The sequence below is a fragment of the Tamandua tetradactyla genome, chromosome 13 (assembly GCF_023851605.1).
Source record: "Tamandua tetradactyla isolate mTamTet1 chromosome 13, mTamTet1.pri, whole genome shotgun sequence".
NCBI lineage: Eukaryota > Metazoa > Chordata > Mammalia > Pilosa > Myrmecophagidae > Tamandua > Tamandua tetradactyla.
Genome location: NC_135339.1, coordinates 45,229,578 through 45,256,044, shown reverse-complemented (window position 1 = coordinate 45,256,044; position 26,467 = coordinate 45,229,578). Strand labels below are relative to the sequence as shown.

The window sequence follows — 26,467 nt, the reverse complement described above, 5'->3', positions numbered from 1 at the left end:
GGGGAGCTTCATGAAACAGGAAGCCAGGAGAGAAAGCTAGCAGAAGACACTGTGTCCTTCCAGCTGAGAGAGAAGCCTTGACTGTGTTTGCCATGTGCCTTCTCACTTGAGAGAGAAACCCTGAACTTCATCGGCCTTCTTGAACCAAGGTATCTTTCCCTGGATGCCTTAAATTGGACATTTCTATAGACTTGCTTTAACTGGGACATTTTCTCGGCCTTAGAACTGTAAACTAACAACTTATTAAATTCCCCTTTTAAAAAGCCATTCCATTCATGGTATTTTGCATTCTGGCTGCTAGCAAACTAGAACAGGTACATACAGCTTTAAATGACCACACTCCCCAATCAGATTTTAGGCTTTTATGAAGGCAATGAATGACCTTTCTTTCCGTCTTCCCAGTTTAAAGAAGATGCTTTAACCATAACAATTGACTTAGTATATGTATTTGACTTTGGGGACATCAGGTTTCTCATTGCTAAAGTAGTGGATCAATTGCTACATTAAATGAGGTTATATCAGATTTATGCATGTAAAATACTGAGAGAACATCTGGCACAGACTAAGCATTCAGGAAAAATAGCTATTTTGAAAACGATGATGGCAATAATTGTCCCTAAATATTTTGAATGATTAAATGACTGTTTTCCCAGATTGCAAGATTAAGTAATGTGTTACCCTTACTTATCTTTGAAGAACCTTAATTAATTTATTCTTTTAAAAAAATATCCTGGGGGGACAGAGAATGCTGCTGTGCTCTTAGAATTACTCTGCACTGACTACATGTGCTTTATCCCATTTGAGTTGAGTGGCATTGGCAGGAGCAGTGTTAATATTAAGTAACTCAAAGCTGGAATAGCTCAAAGAAACCTTAAGGACATGCCTTCCTTTTCTGATTAGATAATGGCAATCTGCTCTGAGCAAGGAAGTTGGTAACCAAATAGATTACAGTTATATTGAAGCAAAGAGTGAATGTGACTGGATCTGCACTAAGCAAATAAAGGCTCTAGTTTATGAACTCTGGAAAAATCATTCTGCCTACCTGGTAAGAAGTTTTGCTTATGTTATGGCTTTTCTATATATTTTAAAGAATTACCTCTCATTGTTGTCATAACTATAGTTGAGTTTTTATTGCTAGGCACTTTTTTTCAAATAACCAGTATATTTAGTTATAAATTGTACAGATCACAAATTAGAAATATTAGAGTATTATAAGCTTTTTAAAGAGCGACAAAAAAAAACCCTTCTAATTTCTGGTACAGTTGAATTTTCTGATTCATTTGGAAATGTCATAAATGTATGCTGTGATTGAATTTGTTTGGACTGAGCAAATGTTCAAACAATTAAAATAAAAGGCAAACTATGGTAGACTCTTGGGTTTCCTAGGGATACCTCTAGGACTTTGAAACCACACAGATTTTCAGCTAACACAGATCAAACATGAGTCAGCTGGACTCCCTGACTGGCTAAGTGCCTCCAACTTCACTGACTTGTGCTATGGGCTCAACATGCAGTCTTTCATTTGATCCTCATAGTTGCACCTGAGGTAGGTTTTATGACCAGCATGGGTCCACCAGTTACCAACAGTGAAAACTGAGAACCTGGAAACTGTACATCAGTTGTGGATAACGCCCCCACACTGATGACTGAGTGCTAGACAGCACATTTTCTGGGACCCTGTTCAACTTGCATGAAACTTAAACTAATGGAAACAGGACATTTGTTGTACTAGGAGATGGCTGAATGGTGGCACCATCTCCTACAGGCTTTGAGCTACTTCTTCCCTCGACCTTTCTGTGTAGTTCTTGTGGTCCTGATGAGTAATGGCAAACATGTTTCATGGCATGAAGTTTGCTACTTGTTTATGACATAAGGAAAAAAAGTTCATGCTTTGCAATTGATTGGAATTTAGTAACCATTTTGGGACTGTCACTTGAATTCTATGTTGAATAAAAAAGTTATAGATGTATAATTTTAAAGTGCTTGATTTTCTTTCCTCCTAATCTATATATAGATATACTGGTGTCTATACGTACATTGTGTGTTTGTTAGTATATCATAGAATATATGTTATATATAATATTTATTCTATGAAAGAAAAAACTTCACCAAACGCTTATTCTTTTGTTACAAAATTTGGATATTATCAAGATATAGTAAGTTATCTGCCACTTAAGATCTTTCTGACCTAGTGTTACAGCTAATGCTTACTCTAAGAAATTTGGAGCAATGTAATATTAAAAAAAGAATGTATTAATCAAGATTCTCCAGAGAAACAGAACCAACAAGATATGGATGCATTCATATATATGAATATGCATATATGTATAAAGAGATTTATGTTAAAGTATTGATTTACAGGATTGTGGGGGCTGGCAAGTCTGAATTCCATAGGGCAGGCAGAAGGCTGAAAATTATGGTAGGAATGATGTTGAAGTCTTGGTTCTGAAATTGTTAGGAGAAACTGGCAGCTGGGAACTGAAAGTAGAGTAGCAGGTATAGGCTTGAGGCAGAATATCTTCCTCTTTCTGGAAATCTCAGTATTTTGCCCGTAAGACCCTAACTGACTGGATGAGGCCAACCCACATTCTCAAAAATAATCTCATTGACTTTAAGTAAACTAATCTTGGGTGGTAATCCCCTCCACAAACCAACTCAACAGTTACATGAAAGCTATAAAATTAACCACGGAAGCAACTATGATATAGCTCATCACTTGATAAATATTAACAGATCTGTGTTAGGCTTCGGTATATTTCGAGATCAAATGATAGCTAAGAAGGCTGTTATAGAATGGATCATCACTAAATAAACTACAGAAGTAAAATTTCCAATGCATTTATTTTTTTTTATTTGAAAAGCTTTTGGAATTAATTTTTTTTTTTTTTTTTTTTTTTTTTTTTTATAGAGAGGGAGGAAGGGAAGGAAAGACAGAGAGAAGGAAGGAAGGATGGAAGGAAGGAAGGAAGGAAGAAAGGGAAACATCTTTAAACATTTTCTTGTTTTATTATATTTTGTTTGTTTGTTTGTTTTTTACATGGGCTGGGGCCGGGAATCGAACCGGGGTCCTCCGGCATGGCAGGCAAGCACTCTTGCCCGCTGAGCCACCGCGGCCCGCCCTTGGAATTAATTTTTAATTCAGCTTAATTTACATCTTGATTTTGAGTCATTTCTTTTATACATTAAATTTTTATTTTGTGTGCTTCTGTTTACCCCAGAAAAGAAAGTTCATGTGATCAGAATAAGAATGTCAGCGTGGCCACCACTTTGTGTCTCTGCATGCCAGGTCAGGCTGGAGCAATTTTGTTGCCATGGTGACTATTTCAAATCTAGTTTAATAGCCTATGTAAGCACCTTAATATAAAAGCACTTGGTTTTCAACCTTATTTCCTCAAACCAGTCTAGTGATTTAATTGAAATAAGAATTTAGGGAGGAAAGAGGGCAGGTCGAATCTTTAAAACACAGCAGCCACTTCTCTCATTTGGTGCTCAGCTTGAGTGTCATCCATCCGCAGTCTAACATGCTGCAATAATAGCTCCATCCCGCACTGAGCTGGTGGAAAGGAGCATGGACTGCTGGCTCAGAACAGGGAATTCAAACTCTAATTCTTCATGCCACCACCATCTCTTGGCTAATGATCCAACTTCATTTTGAAAGCATACCAAATTCTTTCCTTTACACGGATAAATAGTAAAGTTGAAACAAAATTCTATATAGGGTACTGGTTAAATGTGTCCATGGTAGCCCCCGATTTAGTTTGTACCCTTCCTATTAAGAATGAATTTCTTTTCTCATTTGAGAGAAGTAAGTGAGTCAAGAAAGAAAGAGGAGTAAAGAATTCAGAAAACAAAGTGGTGATGTTTATTATCAGTGTTATACCTAGTCCTATATTCACTGTATTTGCTCATAGTGAGCAAATAGTTTTATGTTTTATTGCTTAATTATTATTTAAATGAATAGTGTTTTTGTTGTTGTGATTATTGTTCAGTGTTTTTCTCATCTCTTATATCTTTTGTCAAAAAGGAATAAAATTTACAAGAACATCTATCCAAGATTTTGCAATAATATTGATTGTATAATGAGCCATCATTCACACCTGGGGGAGAGCAGAAACTGTTAAGTATGCTCAGTGACTGTAATATAACTGCTTATAACAGAAATGTTAAGATGTAAACAAAGTGTGCATCTTAGAATTGAGAAAGGATACGGGACTTGGGAATAAAATTTGTAGTGAGTAAAGGGTTGAAGGACTATGAAGAGAATGAAAATATAGGTTATACAAAAAGTTTCCATCTTAAAAATGTTGTCCCAATGATAAAATATATGGTTTTGAAAGTATCTTGAGAGATTTCATATACTTGGGTTTCCTTTAACTTTAATAGATTTTATTTATATCTGTGACCAGGTTTATCAGTTTTAATCATATTGGCTATTATCCACAAAATAAAACATGTGCTTATACCTTAAGTGTATTACTAAATAATCATATAGCATGGAATTGTTCTTTTCATAGCATTTGGCAGCAGGGATAGATGTGGTTCATTAACAGGAAGGATGAAACAGCATCAGGTTTTGGCACAGAGTCTGGAAGAATATCAAGGGCTAACAACCATGCAGGTCAAGAAAAGCCATAAGCTAAATTTAAGGTCCAGGCTAAATTGGGAGGCAGTGGGAGGAAATGTCATATCAAAGTCAAGAACAGGAAATCACATGTGGGCCAATCAAAATGAAGTCTGCTGAACAGTTTGCCTTGACAATGTTTATTGGTCCAAAATAAAATATCTGATAATGTTTTCTTGCTTGAGGATGCAAAGAACCTCTTTGTACAGTGAGCTTGGGTGACATTTCAGCTGTACTATCATATATTATTTTATTGATCATCCTGTATGGATGAGATTCAGCTTGTATTAAAATAGATGGGAAGAAAAAGAATTCTAAATTGGTCTTATATCAAAGCTTAAATACATGGTACTCAAATTTCCCTCCTCCATACACTGACCTTAAAATCCCCTCGTGAACTCTTATCTTATCACTTATGCAGCTACTGCTCTCATCCAAGTCTGGTAAAAGGCTGCTTCACCCAAAGGTTATTTATGCTTTTCTGCTTCCATGCTTTTCCCATGCCATTCTTCATGTCCAAGCTTCCTTTCCCTCTTCTGGCAATCTTTCCGGATGTTATTTCTCCTTTAAAGACTTACTCAAGCAGTACCTCCCATGTTATGGCTTTCCTGATTACCTCATTCAAAGTTTCTAGAGACTTAATTATCCATATTACATTGTACTTAAGGGTGTTGGCTTTTTAAATTTAATAGCAGCAGCTTTATCAACCCAGGGTTATTCAAACCCAGGGTTCTACCTCCTCCTACTTTCCATAGGTTTTAGAAAGTCCTTACATTGTGGTATCTTTAAGTATAAAGTATGGAAATTAAATTAATAGCCGTGTTTGCAAAGTTGGAGGGAAGATAAAACAAATTTGATGTATAAATAAGCAACAAATAAATGATAGTTTTTATCATACCAACATGACACTTATCTTTGCCAGTCTTTTTATACACTACCTCTTTAAAACTAGGATATTGGGGGTGCAGAGTGGTTCAGTGATAGAATGTTCACCTTCCATGCTGGAGACCTGGCTTTGATTCTTAGACCATGCACCTCTACTCACCCCCCCCCCCAAAAAAAAAATCCAGAATATAAAACTAGGATGTCAGCTTCTTGAGGACATGAAAAGTGCTTTCACTGAATGATCTCATTTTTTTGTAATAATACTGTTTTCTAATTCACATGTATAAGTCAACTTTTTCTTAAAGGGTGTAGTCCCACTTGGTATTTTTAGGTTTATACTAAGTTCGCTGTATATAATACTTTACAATTGACAAGATATTTTTCACTGTTCCTCGTTTCCCCCTATATTCCTCACAGTGTCCTTTATAAAAAGTACTTAACATATGTTAATTGAATGACACAGTTCTTTTGTCTGGCCAGACATTTCTTAGAAGAACTTTCAGAAGAAAACATGGATTCATTTTGCCATTCAAGTTTCTCTCTGATTGTCTCAAAATGCAAAATCCCATTAATTTATATACCCTTAATCTGGAACACTATCTGAGCACCAGCTCTCCACTGATAGGCAGTCAAACACGCCAAAATTCACCCAAGGAGATATTTATATTAAAGGTGACTAGGGGTGAATACCCCTTCTGATTATTGCTACAATAATTCATGGAGTGTGTTACCTCATATGCTTGAGGTCCTCCGTCCCTTAGTAGACCAAAGCCTTTGCTTGATGAGCAAAATAGGAAAACTGTTTTGCTTCTATTCCTACCCCTCTGATGAAGCACTAACAAAGAACAGAACAGCCAATGGAGGCAAAAAACAGTAACTTGTGAAAATCATTGAATATGTGAATCAACTTTTTTAGGTTTCATGACATAATTGGTGTTGTCAAAACTCAACTGATGTATCATTCAACTTCACCATTGTCAAATAAATGAAGGAAAATTGGTAATAGTCCCCAGTTATTGGGGTTCTATTAGATCTAAAATGAACGTTTTTTTTTCTTTTCTTTAGTGTAATTCGATTCACCAAAACTGTCAGAGGCCTCTAAATTGTTTTCTCTGCTACCACATTAACATATATAGAAAGTATATAGTTTCTGTCTCTTTATACTCCTTTATTCATTAGTAGTCATAGAATATGATAGTTTGTTTTTCATACCCATATGTGCTAGGAAATATCCATGCCAGTGCCCACTCGCAGCAAAAATACCTATTCCCATAAAAATAAATAAATAAAGGGTAAAATAATTTGGGTAGATGGAAATACTAGTGGTCAGTGAGAGGGAGAGAAGTAAGAGGTATGGGATGTTTGAATTATTTCTTTTTTCCTTTTATTTGTTTTTCTGGAGTGATGCAAATATTCTAAAAATGATTATGGTGATGAATACACAACTATGTGATGATATGGTGAGCTATTGGTTGTACACCGTGTATGGACTGTATGTGTGTGAAGATTTACCAATTAAAATATTTAAGAAAATTACCGTTCCCTTTTGCTGAGATTACTCTGTTCCAGTTTTGTATGTTGTTTATTCTGTGAAGAAAATAAAATTGAATTTGAACAGGATACAAATTTCAAAGTAGCAGTGTTTGAATATATAACATGTTCTAATTAATAATAATGCATGGATAAGGAAACACATTTATTATAGAAAAAATTTATCTACACTTACTAATCCGTTGTATCTCGATATTGAATTTGCTTGTACATTGTTTGCCTTAGAGATGCAGAAGTAGGTGATGTTTAAGACCACGGCTTCTGCAGGTAGCCTGGAGTTCAAACTCTAACTCTGTTCTTCTCTGGCTATTGATTTAGGCAGATTACGTAATCCTCCTTAGTCCTATTTTTCTCCTCTTTTAGATGAACTAATGACAGAGCCCATCTCTTTGGATGTTTTTTAGGGGAATTAGTGATATAACATTCCCCAGGCACTTAGATATGAGCTGACACATGAACTGTGCTAAATAAATTGTTGCTACTACTTATCTATTAAATCTTTCAGAAATGTGCCAATCTCTAAAATAAATCCTAGTGATGCATTGCTTTCTATTCTTTATTTTACATTTGCTATGTTCTTTTTCTTTTCTTTTTTAACCAAAGTATCTTTGCAATTGACCGCTTGAAGGATTAATATCTCCAGCTCTGTGACCACAAAATGCAGGTCCCGGCTGCTGCTGACATGCATTATTTTTGCTGACAGTTGTATTTCAACACAATTGAGAGCTGAACTATGCTGCTATCCTGTGACTGTGTTCTCTTACCTTTGGCATCATCCCTAAATCACTTTAAACTGATTTGAGGATAGGAGTTCAAAACAAATTATTTCTGAAGTAGGATTGTTGGACAATAGGAGTCATTTCAGAAGCAAGTGGATATGACCCTCAAATGGAAATATTTGTTTTGAAGTTGGGTCATGAATTAGTTTGCAACAGTGTTACCTCAGGTGACATAAAATTATACACAATCAATGCTGTGGAAAGTCAGTGATGTACAGCCTGTCTTCAGGGAGCATCTTTCTATTTCCTCTACTCCCCGATGGCGTAAAGTAAAGTGGATCGGGAGGGAGCCATCAGATGAGGCAATCAGGAGGGCTGTGGTCCAGTGGCGTCCTGGCGACTCGCTCAGTGGCATCTAAGGGTGTCCGGCGCTTTGGCCTCCTCACACCCCAGACTTCCATATCTGAAGGGACAGCCAACATGCGTCGTCTCGGATGGCCCTCCTCTCTCTAACAGTCCGTAGTTCTGATCCCTAAAATAATCTAGTTGATTTAGAACTTCTTTGTCAGAATGTAGCTGCCATTATAAACCAGACAGTGCTATTTGTCACTCAGAGCCACAAATGAGAGAACAGAGTGACGGTCGAAACTGAAGCAAATGTGCCTGGGATCTTTCTCTCTCTCATGAATAAAATACTGTTACAGAATGAGAAGGGGAGCAAGAGCCTGAGAAATTAATATATAAGCCCATTTCATCATTTTGAAGTAGAAAATAAACTCAGATTTTTAAATCTTTAAATGTGATAGTTTACTAAAATTTAAAGAGAAATAAAACAAGCAATATATGTAGCTACTACCTTTTGCAAATGATTCTCCAGATAAAGTAAATAAATTTTTATGTAAAAACATTAATCTATAAATTATAGACAACATTTAAATATTTTCCACTCTAAATTGGCTAAATTAAGCTGATTTTAATGAGTTTTTTTGTTCCCCAGCCCACAAACGGAAGGAGTTTAAGTGTCAAAAACTTTATTTCCCTGTTTAAAAAAAGGTATAGCACCACTTTTTTGCTCTATATTTTAAAATATTGCACATATATTAAATAAAAGCTTTGTATATGATTTTCCTCATGATTTTTAAAAAGTTTTTACCATTTACTTACATCCGTGTCTTTCTAAGTTTCTGTTTTGGTTTGTTACTGCTGCCGGAATGCAATATAGCAGAAATGGAATAGCTCTTGAAAAGAGAATTTAGTAAGTTACAAGTTATTAAAAGGTTTGCAGCTCTAAGGTCTCATACAAATGACCAAACTAAGACATCCAGAGAAAGATATCTTGATTCAAGAAAGGCTGATGGGTCTGGGCCCCCTCTGTGAGCTGGGAAGGCCTGTGGCTGGTGTCTGCAAGCCCTTAGGCTTCTGGTTTCAAAGGTGACCCCGGGGCATTTTCTATCTGCATCTCCAAATGCCTGGGTAAGAGTCTGGGTCTCCTATTGGCTCTATCAGCTCTGTTGCTTCTGTTGTTTCTGAACTTCCTCCAAAATGTTTCCCCTTTGAAAGACTCCAGTCAACTAATCATGACCCACCTTGAGTGGGCAAATTTACATCTCCATCCCACCCAAAAGGCCGCATCTTCATGGAGATAATCTGATCGAAAGGATTTCTACACTGCAATATTGAATCAGAATAAAAGGATGTGACTTTTCTGGAATATACAACACTTTCAAACTAGCACAGTTTCCTTTGCCTTTTCAGCAGAGAAGAAACCACTAGCAACTGATATCCTGAGGATCAACCTGAGCATAGTGCCCAGCGTAGCGATAGGAAGTAGTCAAAGGAAAGCCCAGTGGCTCCTGCTAGATTTCAACAGTGTGTACATTGATTCTAATTGATATTACCAATAGTTGGACATCTCAATCAAGTTTTTTTCTAAAAGCACTGTTTGGTATGCCTCAAATCGAAGTTATGGTATCTATGAATGTGTGATTTAAATCAACTTAAGGATATATACATATAACACAGAGAGAAAAATTAGGCAGATTAAAAACAACCCCTGACGGGTGTGCTACTATTATTTACTGGGTAGAGACCAGGGTGTTAGTAAACGTCCTTCAATGCAGGGGTCAGCACCTCCTTCCCACTTCACCCTCCACCACAACAAAGAATCACTGGCCCAAATCAGCAGTGCTGTGGTTAGGAACCTTTCACCAAGGGAGAAATGGAGGACTGGAAGTGGGATGAATGGGGGTGACTATATACATGTAAACTATGTATATAGTTTACATCGTTTTTCTCTGAATCCTTTAAACGTATTCCAATTCAGAAAATGAATATTAAAAGTTAGCAAAATGCAAATATTTAGAGTAGCAGCTTTTATTCGTTCTCATTATAAATTTTAGTAAGAACCAGTGGCAGGCGTGCCTGAAATTCTTTGACATTTCCCCCAATTTAATATGTACAGTGGCTATGCGAAGGAAAGTAAGTAGTTCTTTAGAACCATAGATAGTGAATTATATTAAACGGAAAACAATGATTATGATTATGAAAAGAGCAGAGTAAGAATACCTAGGAAAATAAAACATCCTATTTTAAGCTAAAATTAAAACAGTCCTGAGAAACTAGGAAAAGATATCTTCCTATTCTTCTTGATTTTTCATTTTGTAATCCTTCACGCATGGCATATGCATTTTCGAGTCTGTCTTTTAAGAAAAAGCGCACTTAAATTACCGTATTTCTATCCCATAGTTGCAATTAAAAATAGCTAATTGCCATCTAATGGGGTCTTATGTAGATGTGTAAGTATCGGTCAATATTCTGAATAAGCAGAATTTTTTTTCTTAGTATTATTCTAAGATATTTAAAAAGATAAATGTGTGAAGATATTTTAGATATACTTAATAATGGCAAAAGTTACAGTTGACATTATATGCCCAGCAGGACTTCAGCAGTTTCTTTGGTATATTAAGAACCTAGAAAATTTTCTGAAAAGACATTACGTATGTAATAGGTTGGGATATTTTGGATGTTTCAGGTACAAATACAACAGGAAAAGTCAAAGTAAGCAAGGGAGAGATTTTTGGTTAGGAATAAAAATAAAGAGCTTTTCTCTTAGTAAAAGTCTTACCATTGAAATGAGAAACACAGAAGCCACCTTGAAAAATGAATCCTGATAATACTTAAAACTATTATATATGATAGCCTCAATTAACTTTTCTTCATTCCAATCAGACAAGACCCACCATTACATTAGTGTAAACAACTTCACATGAATGAGTTGAGAAAATGAAAAGCGCCAAGTTAGAAAAAAGACCCATTCAAGAGAGCTGATGAAAATTTTTAGCGATTGTTATGGACACTATTTCTGCAGAACTTTTTTACAACCAGGAGTACATTGAATAAATGCATAGTTCATTAAGCCATACCCTTATTAGGAGACATGATTGCATCTTGCTGTAGTTTATGTTGTGCTGATTATATAATAAATAATCAGGGGTAGAATTTTCTCTGGTTGATTATAACCTATCCTGTCAGTCACTAGGATTAGCAATAATATTCTCTTTAAACCTGACTACTAAACAAAGCCAAATTTAGTGAAGTAAAATTTCAAGTTTATTAGCACCTAATTGAAATCCTGCTCTAGGTTTTTAAGTACTTTGTCCAGAGTCATTCAATCATTAGATTTCTCTGTCCTGACACCCAGAAACAATAAGTTTAGGGAGAAAACGGAAGGTAAAACGACAGAATCATTTTGGAAGTGCTTTGATAGGTAGAAAATAATAATTTGCATATTAATGTTTAGATGAGTTACAGCAGTCAAACAGCAGAGAGGGCTGACACCCTTCCCCCCCCATCTCCGTGGCCTCCACCAGTGAGGCAGCCCCTAGGGTCCATTAGGCCTAGGGGCTGTTGTTCTGGCTACATACATTTTGCAACATGCTTTAACATTTGACTTAATTTTTTTTTTACACATATATTCCAACCATCCCTCACAACTGCTCTTCATTTTCCCCTCCCCCAATCATGCTATAAGGTAGAAGTGGACAAACATTGATTTCCATCTCACTCAGATTTTAAGGTCCTGTGTGATTCAGTGCACAGACATTTTAGAGGAGAAGCAGCTAAGGGGCATGACCGCGGGGTTGCTGAAGAGTGTTTTTGTCTATGTATCGCTTGCAAAACAGTCTCACGTGTATTCTCTTCACATTTAATTGCCAAATGGATTGCACTATGGCACATGCTTCTCCTCGTTACTGAGAAAAACATGTTTAAGAATCGGGAAATGACTATCTACTTTTAGGGTGCAATTTATAAAACAAAATCTAGATATTCATTAAGCAAGGGTTTGCCCTATAATTTTAGTTACTTAAGTGAAAACATTTTCATCCAAAATGCTGTTCAGCAAAATTGACTGCGACATCAGTTTAGGAGGAGAGCGTGCAGCTTCCTGAACTTAAGGCACTTGCCCATCATCACAATGGATGGTTCATCTGAAGAAACGACTAGTTGGTCATAATTGACTGTAAGCTCTGTGAGGGCAGGGGCTTTTGTCTGGATTTATGCACGTTTGTATTCCCAATGCTTAAAAAAATATTAAAATAGAATGAACCTCTAGGAAGGCAATGTTTTAACTGAAAAACGAAACTAGGACTTATAATATTGAATAAGTACTGTTTTTCACCAAGAATAAATATTATGAGTAAACTGAACACTTGCTCTTCTATAGGACAAAACTTAAAAAAATTTTTCATATGATATCACTTGTTTGTTTATGCCAATTTGAATGTAAACTATAGAAGCTGGACAGAAAGCTTTTTTTCCCCTTCCCTTCTTAAAGTACATAAGCAAAGTCAGGCTGGGATAAGAAGGCATTTTCTCAAATGACTTTCTTGTTTCTCAGTGTTATAAAATTCTTCTGTACACCCAGAACTGATCTCCAAGGTTGATAGTACTCTTAAAACTCATAAAGAGTTAGTGTACACAGATGTCCAGACTGGAACGTGAATTTCATTTTAAGAACTAGTTCAATAGATTAATAGTCTGCCAGGAGTGCTATAATGAGAAGGATTTAGAGCCTTCTGTGGTCTCAGCAATTAAGACTGATACGAACAAATGTATTTCTAACATGTGAAGAGACCTGGAAGACATGGGCATATGTTCCAGGCATTTGCCATCCCTAATTTATGCAACCATATCATTATGGTTATTTATGATCTTAATGTGTTGGGGAAAAGACAGTCTTAGGGAAGATTTATTTTCATTTTGTATTTTTTTTTTTTTTTTAGTCTTAGGGAAAATGTAAGTTTGGTAGATGGATAGATAGGTATTGATAGATATCAAGGAAGAGACAGAGGAGACAGAAACATGATTCCTTAAATTGAATAGCAGTATTGTATTATTGAGGCAACAGATGCTACACTGCTAAAACCTAATCAGGTAGCTGTTCCCTAATCTAGCACAGCTCCATGTGGTAGCTGGATGAATTCACATTTTACAGGAGATTGAACTGAGGCTCAGTCAAGTGATCCCTTGGAGCTCACCTAGATGGCGAGAAACTGAGCCAAAATTGAAAATTCAAGTTAGTTTGACCCTGATGGCCAATCCTTAGTATTCCTTGTGGTTTTTCCTGTACACAGGTGCATACATGAGACTACTGCATATATTCAGGACAAATAAAATATAGTTAATTCTTTAAATTCTGAGAAATTTAGGAGCAAATAGTTTGATACATGAGCATAATCAGCAACCTTTTATAATTGGGCACACAATTATGTAATTGAGATATGTGAGAATTTGTTTAATTTTGAATTTTGGGGGTCCTTAGATATTTTATTTAAGGCCTTTTAAGTATAAAAAGGGCCATGTTTTTTCCTAGATGAGTTGTTATGAAAAACAATTTATAGTGTTATCAGTTCCTCCAAAACTGGGATATTATCTTTTAAAATTTTTTTTTACTAATTTAAAATTTGAAAAAAAATGACAACAAGGAAACACATACATTCTTAACATATGATCATTCCGTTCTATGTATAATCAGTAATTCACAATATCATCACATAGTTGCATATTCATCATCATGATCATTTCTTAGAACATTTGTATCAATTCAGAAAAAGAAATAAAAAGACAACAGAAAAAAATTCATATATACCATACCCCTTACCCCTCCCTTTCTTTTTTTAAATTAATTTATTTTTTATTTATGATACATAACCACATACAAATACAAACATTCTTATCATATGATCATTCTGTTCTTGTTATATAATCAATAACTCACACTATCATCGCATAGTTGTATATTCATCATCATGATCATTTCTTAGAACATCTGCATCAATTCAGAAAAAGCAGTAAAAAGAAAACAGAAAAAAATTCATACATACCATACCCCATACCCCTCCCCTTCACCGAACACCAGCATTTCAATCTACTAAATTTATTTTAACATTTGTTCCCCCTATTATTTATTTATTTTTAATCCATATGTTTTACTTGTCCATCGATAAGGTAGACAAAAGGAGCATCAGACACAAGGCTCTCACAACCACAGAGTCACACTGCAACAGCCATATCATCATACAATTATATTCAAGAAACATGGCCACCGGAGCACAGCTCCACATTTTCAGGCAGTTCCCTCCAGCCTCTCTATTACATCTTGACTAACAAGGTGATATCTATTTAATATGTAAGAATAACCTCCAGTTTAACCTCTAGACTCTGTTTGGAATCTCTCAGCCACTGACACTTTATTTGGTCTCATTTCGCTCTTCCCCCTTTTGGTCAAGAAGATTTTCTCAATCCCTTGATGCTGAGTCCCAATTTATTCTAGGATTTCTGTCCCACGTCACCAGGAAGGTGTCATGTCCCTGGGAGTCATGTCCCACATAGAGAGGGGGAGGACGATGAGTTTGCTTGCTATGTCGGCTGAGAGATAGGCCACATCTGAGCAACAGAAGAGGTTCTCTTGAGGGCAACTCTTAGGCCTAATTTTTAGTAGGCTTAGCCTATCCTTTGTGGGATTAAGTTTCATATGAACAAACCCCAAGATTGGAGGCTTGGCCTATTGCTTTGGCTGTCCCCACTGCCTGTGAGAATGTCAAGAATTCTCCACTTGGGGAAGTTGAATTTTCTCCCTTTCTCACCATTCCCCCTAGGGGACTCTGCAAAAACTTTCGTATTCATGGTTCAAATCAACATTTATCTGGGCATCACTTTGGACAAACCTACAAAATCTCATGCCCTATGCATGGTTACAAGTAATATGGTGTTCAATTAAGCTGTCCATATAAGTTATATTAGGAAATGCACTAGTCAAAATATAAATTTTGTACCAAATAAACATTTTTTGCTTGTCTCACACATACGTTAAAGTGTTAAAATATTAATTAGCATCTATTTTCAACACCCTGCATTATTGGCATTCCTTTGTCCGTCCTCATGCAGAACATTTTTAAATTTGCACATTTAGTCACTATCATTATACACTGTATGCATTCCTAGATTATACCATCTCAGTCTTTATTGTCTATCTTTCCTTCTGATTTTATTTGTGTCCCCAGGCCTTCTCTCTCTATCATTCTCATATTCAGCTTCATTCAGTGTTCTAACATTATTGTACTACAGTTAGGTAGTATTGTGATATTCATTTCTGAATTTTTACAATCAGTCCTGTTGCAAAGTCTGTATTCCTTCAGCTCCAATTACCCAATATCTACCACATTTCTATGGTAGATGGACTATTATCAACTGAAATTCTCCAAGTTCATTCGCTAATGTCAGTTCATATCAGTGAGACCATACGGTATTTGTCCTTTTGTTTCTGGCTAATCTCACTCTGCATAATGTCCTTAAGGTCCATCCATGTTGTTACATACTTTATGACTTTATTCTGTCCTATAGCTGCATAATATTCCATGGTATGTATATACCACAGCTTGCTTAGCCACTCATCTGCTGATGGACATTTTGGCTGTTTCCATCTCTTGGCAGTTGTAAATAATGCTGCTATAAACATTGGGGTGCAAATGTCTTTTTGTGTTCTTGCCCTCATGTCTTCTGAGTAGATACCTAGCAATGGTATTGTTGGATCATATGGCAATTCTGTACTTAGCTTCCTGAGGAACTGCCACACTGCCTTCCACAGAAGTTGTACCATCTGACATTCCCACCAACAGTGAATAGTGTGCCTCTTTCTCCATATCTTCTCCAGCACTTCTTGTTTTCTGTTTTATTGATAATCGCCATTCTGGTAGGTGTGATATGATATCTCATTGTGATTTTGATTTGCATTTCCCTAATAGCCAGGGAAGTTGAGCATCTTTTCATGTTCCTTTTGGCCATTTGTGTTTCCTCTTCTGAAAAGTGTCTGTTCATGTCTTTTGCCTGTTTTGTAATTAGGTTGTCTGTCTTTTTGTTGTTGAGGTGAATAATCTCTTTATATATTCTGGATACTAGACCTTTATTTGATATGTTGTTTCCAAATATTGTCTCCCATTGTGTAGGCTGTCTTTTTACTTTCATGACAAAGATCTTTGATGCACAAAAGTGTTTAATTTTGAGGAGTTCCCATTTATTTATTTATTTCTTCAATGCTGGCACTTTGGGTGTATGATCTAGGAAACTGCCTCCTATTACAAGATTGATAAGATATTTCCCTGCATTTTCTTCTAAAAGTTTTATGATTTTAGATTTAATGTTTAGGTCTTTGATCCATTTTGAGTTAACTTTTGTATAGGGTGTGAGATACGGGTCCTCTTTCATTCTTTTGCATATGGATATCCAGTTCTCTAGGCACCATTTATTGAAGAGACTGTTCTGTCCCAGGTGAGTTGGCTTGACTGCCTTATCAAAGATCAATTGTCCATAGATGAGAGGGTCTAGGGATATTATCTTTTAAACAATTAAGTATTTTGGAATCAGAAGGAAATTTAGAGACATTCCAGACTTCCCTCTCTACACCAAACTCTCTCCTTCAGGCGCACACACAACAAAACATGGTGATATGTTCATACATTTTTACAAATGATAGATGCAATTAAGGGTTAGTGATATAGGGTGATAGATGTAATTAAGGATTAGTGATATGTGGTGTCTTGTTCCAAATCATACTACTAATTCAAGACAGAGAAAGAACTAGTCAAATGTTCTTTAATACATCATCTGTGCATCTCAAATAGTACTGCCCTCAGTGTTTTAAAAGGCAAGTATTTTTTGAACACCTGCTCTGCGCCAGGGACTGTTTTAAATTAGGTACACAGGATAGTAAATGAATACATATTCTATGAGTGCCAAAACTTCAAAAGGGAAACAAAATTACAAAGAAATATCCAAACCCCAAACGAAAAATTAGCATTTGACTTCTGCTATTTGTGGTTAGGCTTCACGAACATGTTTGCATAAACGAAAACACCTGCAGAACAAGATAATGGCAAAGAAAAATACAGTGCTCATTATATGCATAGCATGAGTGGAAGGCTGTATTGTACAGCATTTATAATTTTGTATTAGTATCTTGAATATTTTCACATCATAGCAAGATTTTTCTTTAGACAGGTAAACCTCCAGCAGACAGCAGCAACTTCATGAATTTTAGCAGTAGTAGCTTAAGTATGTTTTCCAAGAAAACAATAACCTTTCAAATACTGAAATTCTGCACTATTTCATGCACTTTGGCATTTTATATGTGTGCTCTGCAGGCAGGCATCATATACATTTATTACCAAATGTGAGATCTGGGCATTGTAAAAGCCTCAAGGAAAAGGCCAATTCGAGAAAGAAGCAGCCTCTCTTGTACTAAACACTCTTCCACAGCTGGTTATCTAATCACAGACTGGTCTTTTATTGTCATTTTGGGAGTGTTTGTAAGTTTGTTGTCTTAAGCATTCATCTCTTTTCCAAAGTTTAAAAATTTTTAATTGTTCAACCAGCAAGTAGTAAAAGCAGACTTGCAAAATAGTTTCCGTTTTAAAAACAGCAGTTATTTTCCAAAATTTGCCCATGTACAATATTTTAGATGTCAAATGTTAACACTCCCTGATCTTTCTATGTAAAGATTTTAGGTTAAGTAAATGTAATTTGGGTTAGAGGAGAAAAAGGAGAGAGGAAATTGACTTTAAAATTTGGTACATGAGTTGTATTCATTTAATCAGTTGTCAACAGGCATTAACCTTCTCCTTTTAGTTTTATCTTTTGGATATGAACTACTTGGATTTCAAGGAAATAAATAAAATTGAATTGTAAAGACTTAGAACCAGAACATTGAGAAACCAAATGAGATAAAAACATCTGATTCTATCAATGTCTCTAGTAAATGCTGGAGACACAGTATTTGTCTGTCCACCGAGGACTAACAATGGCATAATTCACATCATAGGCTCTATGGAGGATTTATGGAGCTAACAATAAATTGGAAATACACAAGGTGTTAATCAATAAGTGAACAGTAGAAAGAAAATCATGTTACATCAGTAGCAATCATTAAAAATAACAAGACAGAGCTCTATGTATAAAATGAAAGACAACCTTTTATGTGCTAAAATGAAAGATGTGATGTTATATAGGAAAAATGAAGAGAAAAACAAATAACTAAAAAGTCTGTAAGGGTATCATACCCACACAAGCACGAATTAGTTTGTATGTGCTTACGATACATGCCATATTGAGATTAGCATAATTTGGGGTGGTTGAAAAGGAAACATTTTTTTTTTCCCCATTGAATTCTCATATGTTGCTCCCTTTTGGTATGATGGGTGTTTGTTTTTAAATTGAGAAAACAAATATGAATGTGCAAGAAATGTGCAAAGAAATATACTGAGCAAAAGACTTATTTGTACCCACTAGCAGTGAGAGAGATTAAATATGTGTGGCTTAAATAGATGAGAAACCTAGAAAGGAGAGAAGGAAATATCACTGAACCATGTCAACGTAGATTGCTGCATAGAAGAGAAATCTTAAAGAAATTTACAGCTATACAAATGATAAATTGTTTTCTTAGTGCAATTTGGTGATGTGAATTCACCATTTAGCTTGATGTTATGAGGGATTATTATACCTGTATCTATTAGTAGCATTTTATTTCTTTGGTTGTCAGACTAAGAGAAATGGTAATGGTTGAATATATTTAAAGGATTCTGCTACACTCTCCATTTTTGAATGGGAATTAAAGTATCAGGCATGACTTTCCTGAGCCCAAACTTATCCCCTATCACTCATCTTGTATGTCTTGAAGATAGTGGTTTGAATATCAGACTGTCCTGATTTTATGTTCTTGGGTACCTGGTGAAATTCTTGGTGGTGGCGAGGTAGTGGAGGAGGGAATGCATTTCCTTGGCCATCTTGATGTCAAGTTTTATAATTACATAGCCACCATGGTTTTAGTAGTTGAAGTTAGTTAAATGCAGTTGATGTCTTACGCTATTCTATGTGAACCATGATAAATGTGTTATTCTGTGAAGTGTGCAATTACTTCTATTTCTAGCCCACCCATTCTCTCAATCCCAGCAAGTCATTCTGCTAGCATGGAATTGAATTAGCTTCTAAATCCCAAGCAATGTTCCCTTTTCTCATGCTTAAAGGAACTCTTTCTCCTTTTTATGTATGATGTTTTTACTTAGAAATAAAATGACCAGCCATCCCAGTTTGCTTGGGACTGAGAGGTACCCTGAGAGATGGGGTCAAGGTAAATTCCTACCTGATTGGTATCCTGGAAAAAAAAAAAAATTGCTGGATTGCCAGTTCCCCCAAATCCAGGCATGTTAGTTTCCTTTTGATGTAACAAATTACGACAAACTTTGTTGCTTAAAATAAATTTATTTCTCTTAGAGTTCTGGAGGCTTGAAGTCCAAAATGTGTCTTAAGGGGCTAAAGTCAAGATCTTGGCAGGACTGGTTCCTTCTGGAAGCACCACAGAGGCCCTTGTTGCCTCTTCTGCATCTAGAGGCTGCTGGTATTTCTCGGCTCCTGATTGTATTCCATCTACTCTCTCCTTTCATCGTCACATCACCACCTTCTTCATCATTGACTCTCTTGCCTCTCTCTTATAAAGACCCTTGTGATTACATTTAGAGCCCATCCAAGCAATCCCAGGATAATTTCCCCATCTCAAGACCCTTAATCACATCTACAAAATCACTTTTTCCACGTGAGGTAACATATTCACAGGTTCTGAGGATTAAGATGCAGGCATCTTTGGGGTGGGATGGGGTGTGCATTATGCAGCCTACAAGAATTCTGCTCTGCCATTTACCAGCTAGGGAAAGATGTAAAGCATCTTTGGAGTCACACAATAAATATTTGTTGGTTTTCACTGCAAAGCTGCTTGCAAATTTTGCATGGAGTCCATTAGATAGCAATTGGTTGCTGAGGTTCAAATCGTTACTCCCCCAGTTGTTAGGTATGAAAATTGTCTATGCTAACTTATACTCTTTTTGCCCCAGATGCCTTTTCTGTAAGGTGGGCATTATAGGGAACCCACTTCCTAAGGATGGTGGATGATTTGATGAAATATTATGAGTGAAGGGCTGAGAACAATGCCTGAGATATAAAGTACTCAGCAAACCTTAGCTGCTGAGGTTTTTCTAATGCCTGTGCTCACCTTTGTAACAGCCTAGCCATTTTATATGTCATCTTCCCTTTAATTTTCACATTCTATTTGATTATTTTATGGAGGGAAGATGAAATCATTTTGTTTCTTTGGAAGTTTCTCTTTTTGGCATTACAGGGTAATAGGAGAGCTGGATAGGCTTAGGAATGCTTTTATCCCTCCATAACATGAAAGTATCTTTCTAAAACCGCAAGTCTGTATTTTATGGACGAATCCTTAATATATGCTACTTAAACTCAGGAACAAGGCAGTTTAACCAGTATTAAAGTTCATTATTAACTGAAAATTCTATCCAATGTAATCAAGATAGAAGAAATATGCAAAGTGAATACTGGGAGGGATAAGACAAAATTATCACCAGCTTAAAAATTATATTAGAGACAACCAACAAGAAAATTCAGGGAGTGGGTAAGTTTTAAAAACAAACAAACAAAAAACCCTTAAAACCTTAATCCAGGAACTGTTTTTGTTCTGGTAGGTGGCCCTATTCAGGAAAGATTCACATTGTTTAATAATAATAGTAATAGTAGGAACGTTAACCTATGAACAAGTGATCATAGAAAATAAGGTCCACTTGTGAATTGCATTACGATTTTTAAAGCATTTTTCCACCTATCATATCATTTGATGCCAGCATAGTGACCTACATTATAAGTCCTTTTTGAGGACTTGAGCATGGCCCCCCTCTGATTTCAGCAAACACAGGAAGGGCAGCACACCCTAATGACAGAGATTCTGAATTATATGCTGTGATTTTCTTTTTCCTGCTCAATAAGCAGCAGTTGAGGCTGAGGGAGGAGAAGAGCTAATCAATCCTGGTTTTGTTTGTTTGTTTCTTCATTTTATTTCATTCCAGGGCAATCAGCTGAAGGGAAATAAACTGCTTATTAGTATGTTTTAACCTCTACTTAAACCCTTTCTCTCCGGAGCCAGGTTTCCAAAGCTTTTCCTTCTCAAAATTTCTCCTTACTTCTCTTCAAAGGTAGCAAAATATAGATGCATTCGAGTGTATGTAGTGGTTAGGGTTTTACCCAAGCATCACTGTAAGCACTACACCCTCACCCCATGGAGAGGGAAAATAGGCCAAGTAGGTGCAATTCTTAATGCCAAGGCAGAGACGGTCCTGCCTTGCCTCCCCCTGTCATTTTGACACTGGGCTGAACTGCTGAGAAGCTCAGGTGTGTTTGAAGGTGAGAAAAACCCAGACTGAGGAATCCCTAGATATAATGACATGAAAGAAAAAGATATATTAATATAGCAAAAACCCAAATAGGCAGAGGAGAATGTTTTTGTCCTAGTATCAGTTCAGTTCTGTCCTGCACTGAGGTTCAGGGTTCTCTGAAAATCTGAGTATGAATACAAACGTGATTTTATTTGAGCATCTTTCAAACCCTATTCATCTGAGCCTGACATCAGATGCAAAAGGCTGCGCTGATGGTGGGGGTGAGAAAGAGGCTGTGAATTCTGTTTCAAGGCAGCGCTGACTCTGCTGAGTAGATACCATGAGCAAAAGCTCACCTCCCAAGTTGAAAAAATTTATGGACAAGAAGTTCTTGAAATTAAATGGTGGCAGACATGTCCAAGGAATACTGCAGGGATTTGATCCCTTTATGAATCTTGTGATCAATGAATGTGTGGAGATGGCAACTACTGGACAATGCTACTGGAATGCTGGTTATACGAGAAAAAAGTCTCATTATGGTAGAAGCCTTGGGATGAATATAAAAAATGGCTGTGTTCAGCAGAGAAATCAATTGCTTTCACATGTCCCCTTCCCAAAGGGCCTGCTTTACTGTGATTTTAATAATTGGGTCATGTACCTTCTTCATATTAAAATTTTCTTTCAAATTAGAACTGAAAGATTAAGAATTCAACTTCTAACACTTTGCATCTGCAGTGTCGTATCTTAAGTGATAAATGTAGTGTCTGTTCATGTACCCGTGCATTTGAGCACCTGTGTCTTTATTAACAAACAAAAATGTTGTGCCTGCCATGTTCCATGCATCCTGTCAGGGATGGTGAAGGAGGAAACACATTATCCTGTCCTTAACAAGCATACATTTTTTTTTTAATCTAATAAAAGAACTTGCAAACATGCTTGGTGCTGTCGGCTTTTCCCATCTTGCCTTAGACACTTTTTTACTGAATTGCTGATCCTAATGGATTTGCTGGTCTCTATCTCAGTAGGCAAGGAGCTGTTTTCCTGGCTCCTACATTCAGCCTTTGCTATTCCCTTGGCTTTTTTCCTTGCCTCCATGGAGCTGTCATCAACAGGTAGACCTGACACCACGCTTTTCTTTCAGTATGCCTATTTGCTAAAACAAAAGTTTCTGCTTATTTGAGAACATAAGGAAGATGCTAGGAAAGAAATATACCTGATGTTAAATATTGAGTTGGGGATTTGGGTAATGACTTAGGATTGGTTTCAATCCATAAATTTGATTCTCTCCAAATTGGTGTTCAAATGTGTGTTTACACAGATGTTCAGAGGCTCTGAAATGGGCTCTTTTCAAAGACTCCAGTAATACATAGAATTATAGAAGCTATATCCATACACACACTTGTGGAAACAGGGCTAAATGCGAAGGTATTACATTTAGAGAAATACTTGAAACATCCAGTGGTTCCTTTGAGCTTGACTCTAAACAGAACCTTTTTTTAAAAACTCAGCTCAGGAGAAGAGATGTCTTCATGTTTTGTAATCTCCAGCCTAGGAATATTTTAAATGTCTCTTTATATGTTTCACTATATTAAAATGTGATGTGTTAAAAAAACAATTCAATGTAGGTTTTGATCTGGACTTGACCACATCAGAAAAAGAGCTCTGACATGTGGACAAAGAATTGAAGACTCCATAGCCAAATTAGTATTCTACCACATGTATTGTTACACAAGTGTACATGATAATCGCAGCATGCTACTTTTTCTATCTGAAATGTTCTCACTACCCCTCACTCACCAATCTTCAATCTTTACCCATTTAAGTCTTCTTCATCTTTCAAGATGCCGTGAAAATCCACAGTACATTCTCTTGCAAGGAATGATTTATCTCCTCTATAATTCCACATAAATTTTGTTGTCCCTTCCTTACTGATCACTGCATTATAGTTATTTTCGTGTATGCTGTTTTTTTCTCCTCCCACATTTTAAGCTCCTTAACATTAGGAATATTATCTTTCTGGTCTTTATTGGCCCACAGCCTGTAGCACATACGATGCGTCCATCATAGTTCTATGCACGTTACCTACAATACCACTTTATACGTCACATCCTATCAACAAGGTACTAAATATTATCCCCATCTTACTGGGATGAGGACACTTGAGGCAAACATTGATTGGCCAAATAGATACTCTGAATCACACATCTAAAAATAGGATAAGGAAGTAACCTATAGTCATACATATAATAAATAGTAGAGCTGAGATCTGTGGGTATATTCTTAACCACAAACAGTTATTATATCAGTCAGCATAAAGTTCTGCTGGAGAAACGAACAGCCCTTTAGTTCGTGACTTAAAGGAAAAAGTCTATTTTTGGGGGAAGATGGTAGAATAGGATAGGCTGAGTTCACCCCTACACTTTGAACAACTAGAGAAAGGACAGAAAAAATGACTGGGACAGCAGTTCCAGGATACGAGTGACTACAGAGGGGCTTCTGCACTTTATAGGGAGGATCTGGATGAAAAGGTGGAGAAACTATGATTGAGAGGAAGGGGTGAGTTTACTCAGTTGTGACTGTACTGGGGTAGGCTGCTGCAGTGCAGACCAGAGTGAGTGCCGAAGAAGCAGCATGCTTCCATGCTCCAACCTCTGCAACCAGCTTGGGAGATCTTCCCTCTCAGCTCTGTACTGGGCACTCCTGTGGGGAACCCAGGAGCCAGCAGCCTTGGTTCATCTATGCACAGAGACCTTGCTGCCAGTGCACAGTGCCTACACCGCACCCCTGAGGCAGACTGCTATTGGCCCCTAGTTTTGGGGAAGACTGGGAGACCTCCCCTTGGGAGGAGGAAGGACACAGTGTAGAACCAATCTGACAATTGACTGGCAGAAAAGACTCTCTAGGTCCTTCTACTCCTATCCTTTCTCCACAGAGACCTGGAGCATGCGCGTTGTGCACGGGAGGAGAGGCAGGGACAAGGGAGCGAGCTGCACTGCAGCTATAGGCACTTGTGGGCTGGCTGTGGGCAGAGGAATTTGAAACTCAGCCCTGCAGCCCAAGGTCATTACATGTGGGAGCCTTGGAACCCTCAGACCCATCCACAAGCAGGTGCTCTGCTGAGGCACACACTGCCCACCCCCAGCCCTAGGGTGCGTGGCTTCCAACCCATCCAGAGACCTGCAGCCTTGACTGGATTTGTATCTGGTCTCCATCCTACTTGGCTGGCCAGGGAGAGGTGGGCCTGAGGGGAAAAGATGGCCCATCTGCCGGAAGATGCAGAAAGTGCAGTCTGGTAAATTTCCTTAAAATCTTCAATTAGAATCGCACCTCCTGCATGAGGTCCTAGCATTGGTTTGGCAAGGAATTACTGACAAACCAAGTACAAAAGGAGAACTTCAATGCAAACCCAAGTAACTACAAAATCCTAGACGAAGGAAGGAAATCAATTTTCAAAATGATCTTATCAAAATAATCAAATGGCACGAAGTCAGCAGAAAATCACAAAACTTATAAAGATGCAAATGGCCAAAATAAAACACTGGAGGAGACACAAAATTTAGAACAACTAATCACAGATGTTCATATAAATCCCCTATATAGCTTCAGTGAGTTGACTAAAGATGTAAAGGCTATCAAGAAGGCTACTAGAAGAGAATAAAGAAGAATTTGAAAGAATAAATAGAAAAATAGTAGATCTTACAGAAATGAAAGAAACTGTAGATCAAATTAAAAATATATTCCATCAGACTTGAAGACGAATAAGAAAGAATAAGCAAACTAGAGAACAGGGCAACTGAATTTGAACACATAGAAGAACAAATGAAGGGTGCACAGGTGGTTCAATGGTAGAATGCTCACCTTCCATGTGGGAGACCTGGGTTTGATTCCTGTACCATACACCAAAAAAAAAAATGATGACAAAGAAAAATTTGAATTGAACATCAGGGAGATGGTGGACAATGTGAGGCACACAAAGGTAAGAATCATCATCAGTGTCCCAGAAGGAGAAGAGAAAAGAAAGGGCTAGGAAGAGTATTTGAGGAGATAAGTGGGGTAAACTTCCTAATCCTTATAAAAAACATAAAAATGCAAATCAAGGAATAATAAATCCAAATAGACCCAGTCCAAGACACTTACTAATCAGATTATCAAATACTGAAGCGAAACAGTAAGTCTTGAAAGCAGCAAGAGAAAAGTGATTCACCACAGACAAGGGAAGCCACATAAGACTAAAATTGGACTACTCATCAGGCACCATGGAGGTGAGAAGGCAGTGATAGGATATATTTAAGATTCTGAAAGAGAAAAATTGCCAGCCAAGAATTCTTTATCCAGTAAAGTTGTCCTTCAAAAATGAGGGAGAGATTAAATTTTTCACAGACAAATGCTGAGAGGATTTGTTAACAGGAGATCTGCCCTGCAAGAAATACTAAAGGGAATTCTTTTGGCTGAAAAAAACAACAGCAACAGGAAAGAGAGGTCAGAGGAGGGTACAAAACTGAAGAGTATTAGTAAGAGTAACTTAAAAGACAGAAAAATAGAGAGGAGAAAAATATATATATATGACAAAAGCCGAAGGTTAGAATAGTAGATTCAAGAATTGCCTTGGACAGGCCACAGTGGCTCAGCAGGCACAGTTTTCACCTGCCATGCAGGTTTGATTCCCAGTGCCTGCCCATGCCAAAAAAAAAAAAAAAAGAATTGCCTTTAAAATAATAACTTTGAATGTTAACAGACTAAACTCCCCATTAAAATACATAGATAGGCAGAATGGATTAAAATATGATCCATCTATATGCTATTTACAAGAGACTCATCTTAGACCCAAGGATACAAATAGTTGAAAGTGAAAGGATGGAAAAAGATATTCCATGCAAGCTGTAACCAAAAGAAAGCAGGAGTAGCTATACCAATAATAGACAAAA

The 26,467-nt window shown here is 36.9% G+C and overlaps 1 protein-coding gene and 1 pseudogene across 2 annotated transcripts in view; both read left to right on the top strand.

The window, feature by feature from the left end:
- The window catches only part of PRKG1 (protein kinase cGMP-dependent 1), a 1,184,353-nt gene that overhangs the window by 792,072 nt on the left and 365,814 nt on the right, over positions 1-26,467 (top strand). The gene's annotated exons all lie outside the window — the stretch shown is intronic.
- LOC143653911 (small nuclear ribonucleoprotein G pseudogene) lies at positions 15,339-26,130 on the top strand (annotated as a pseudogene).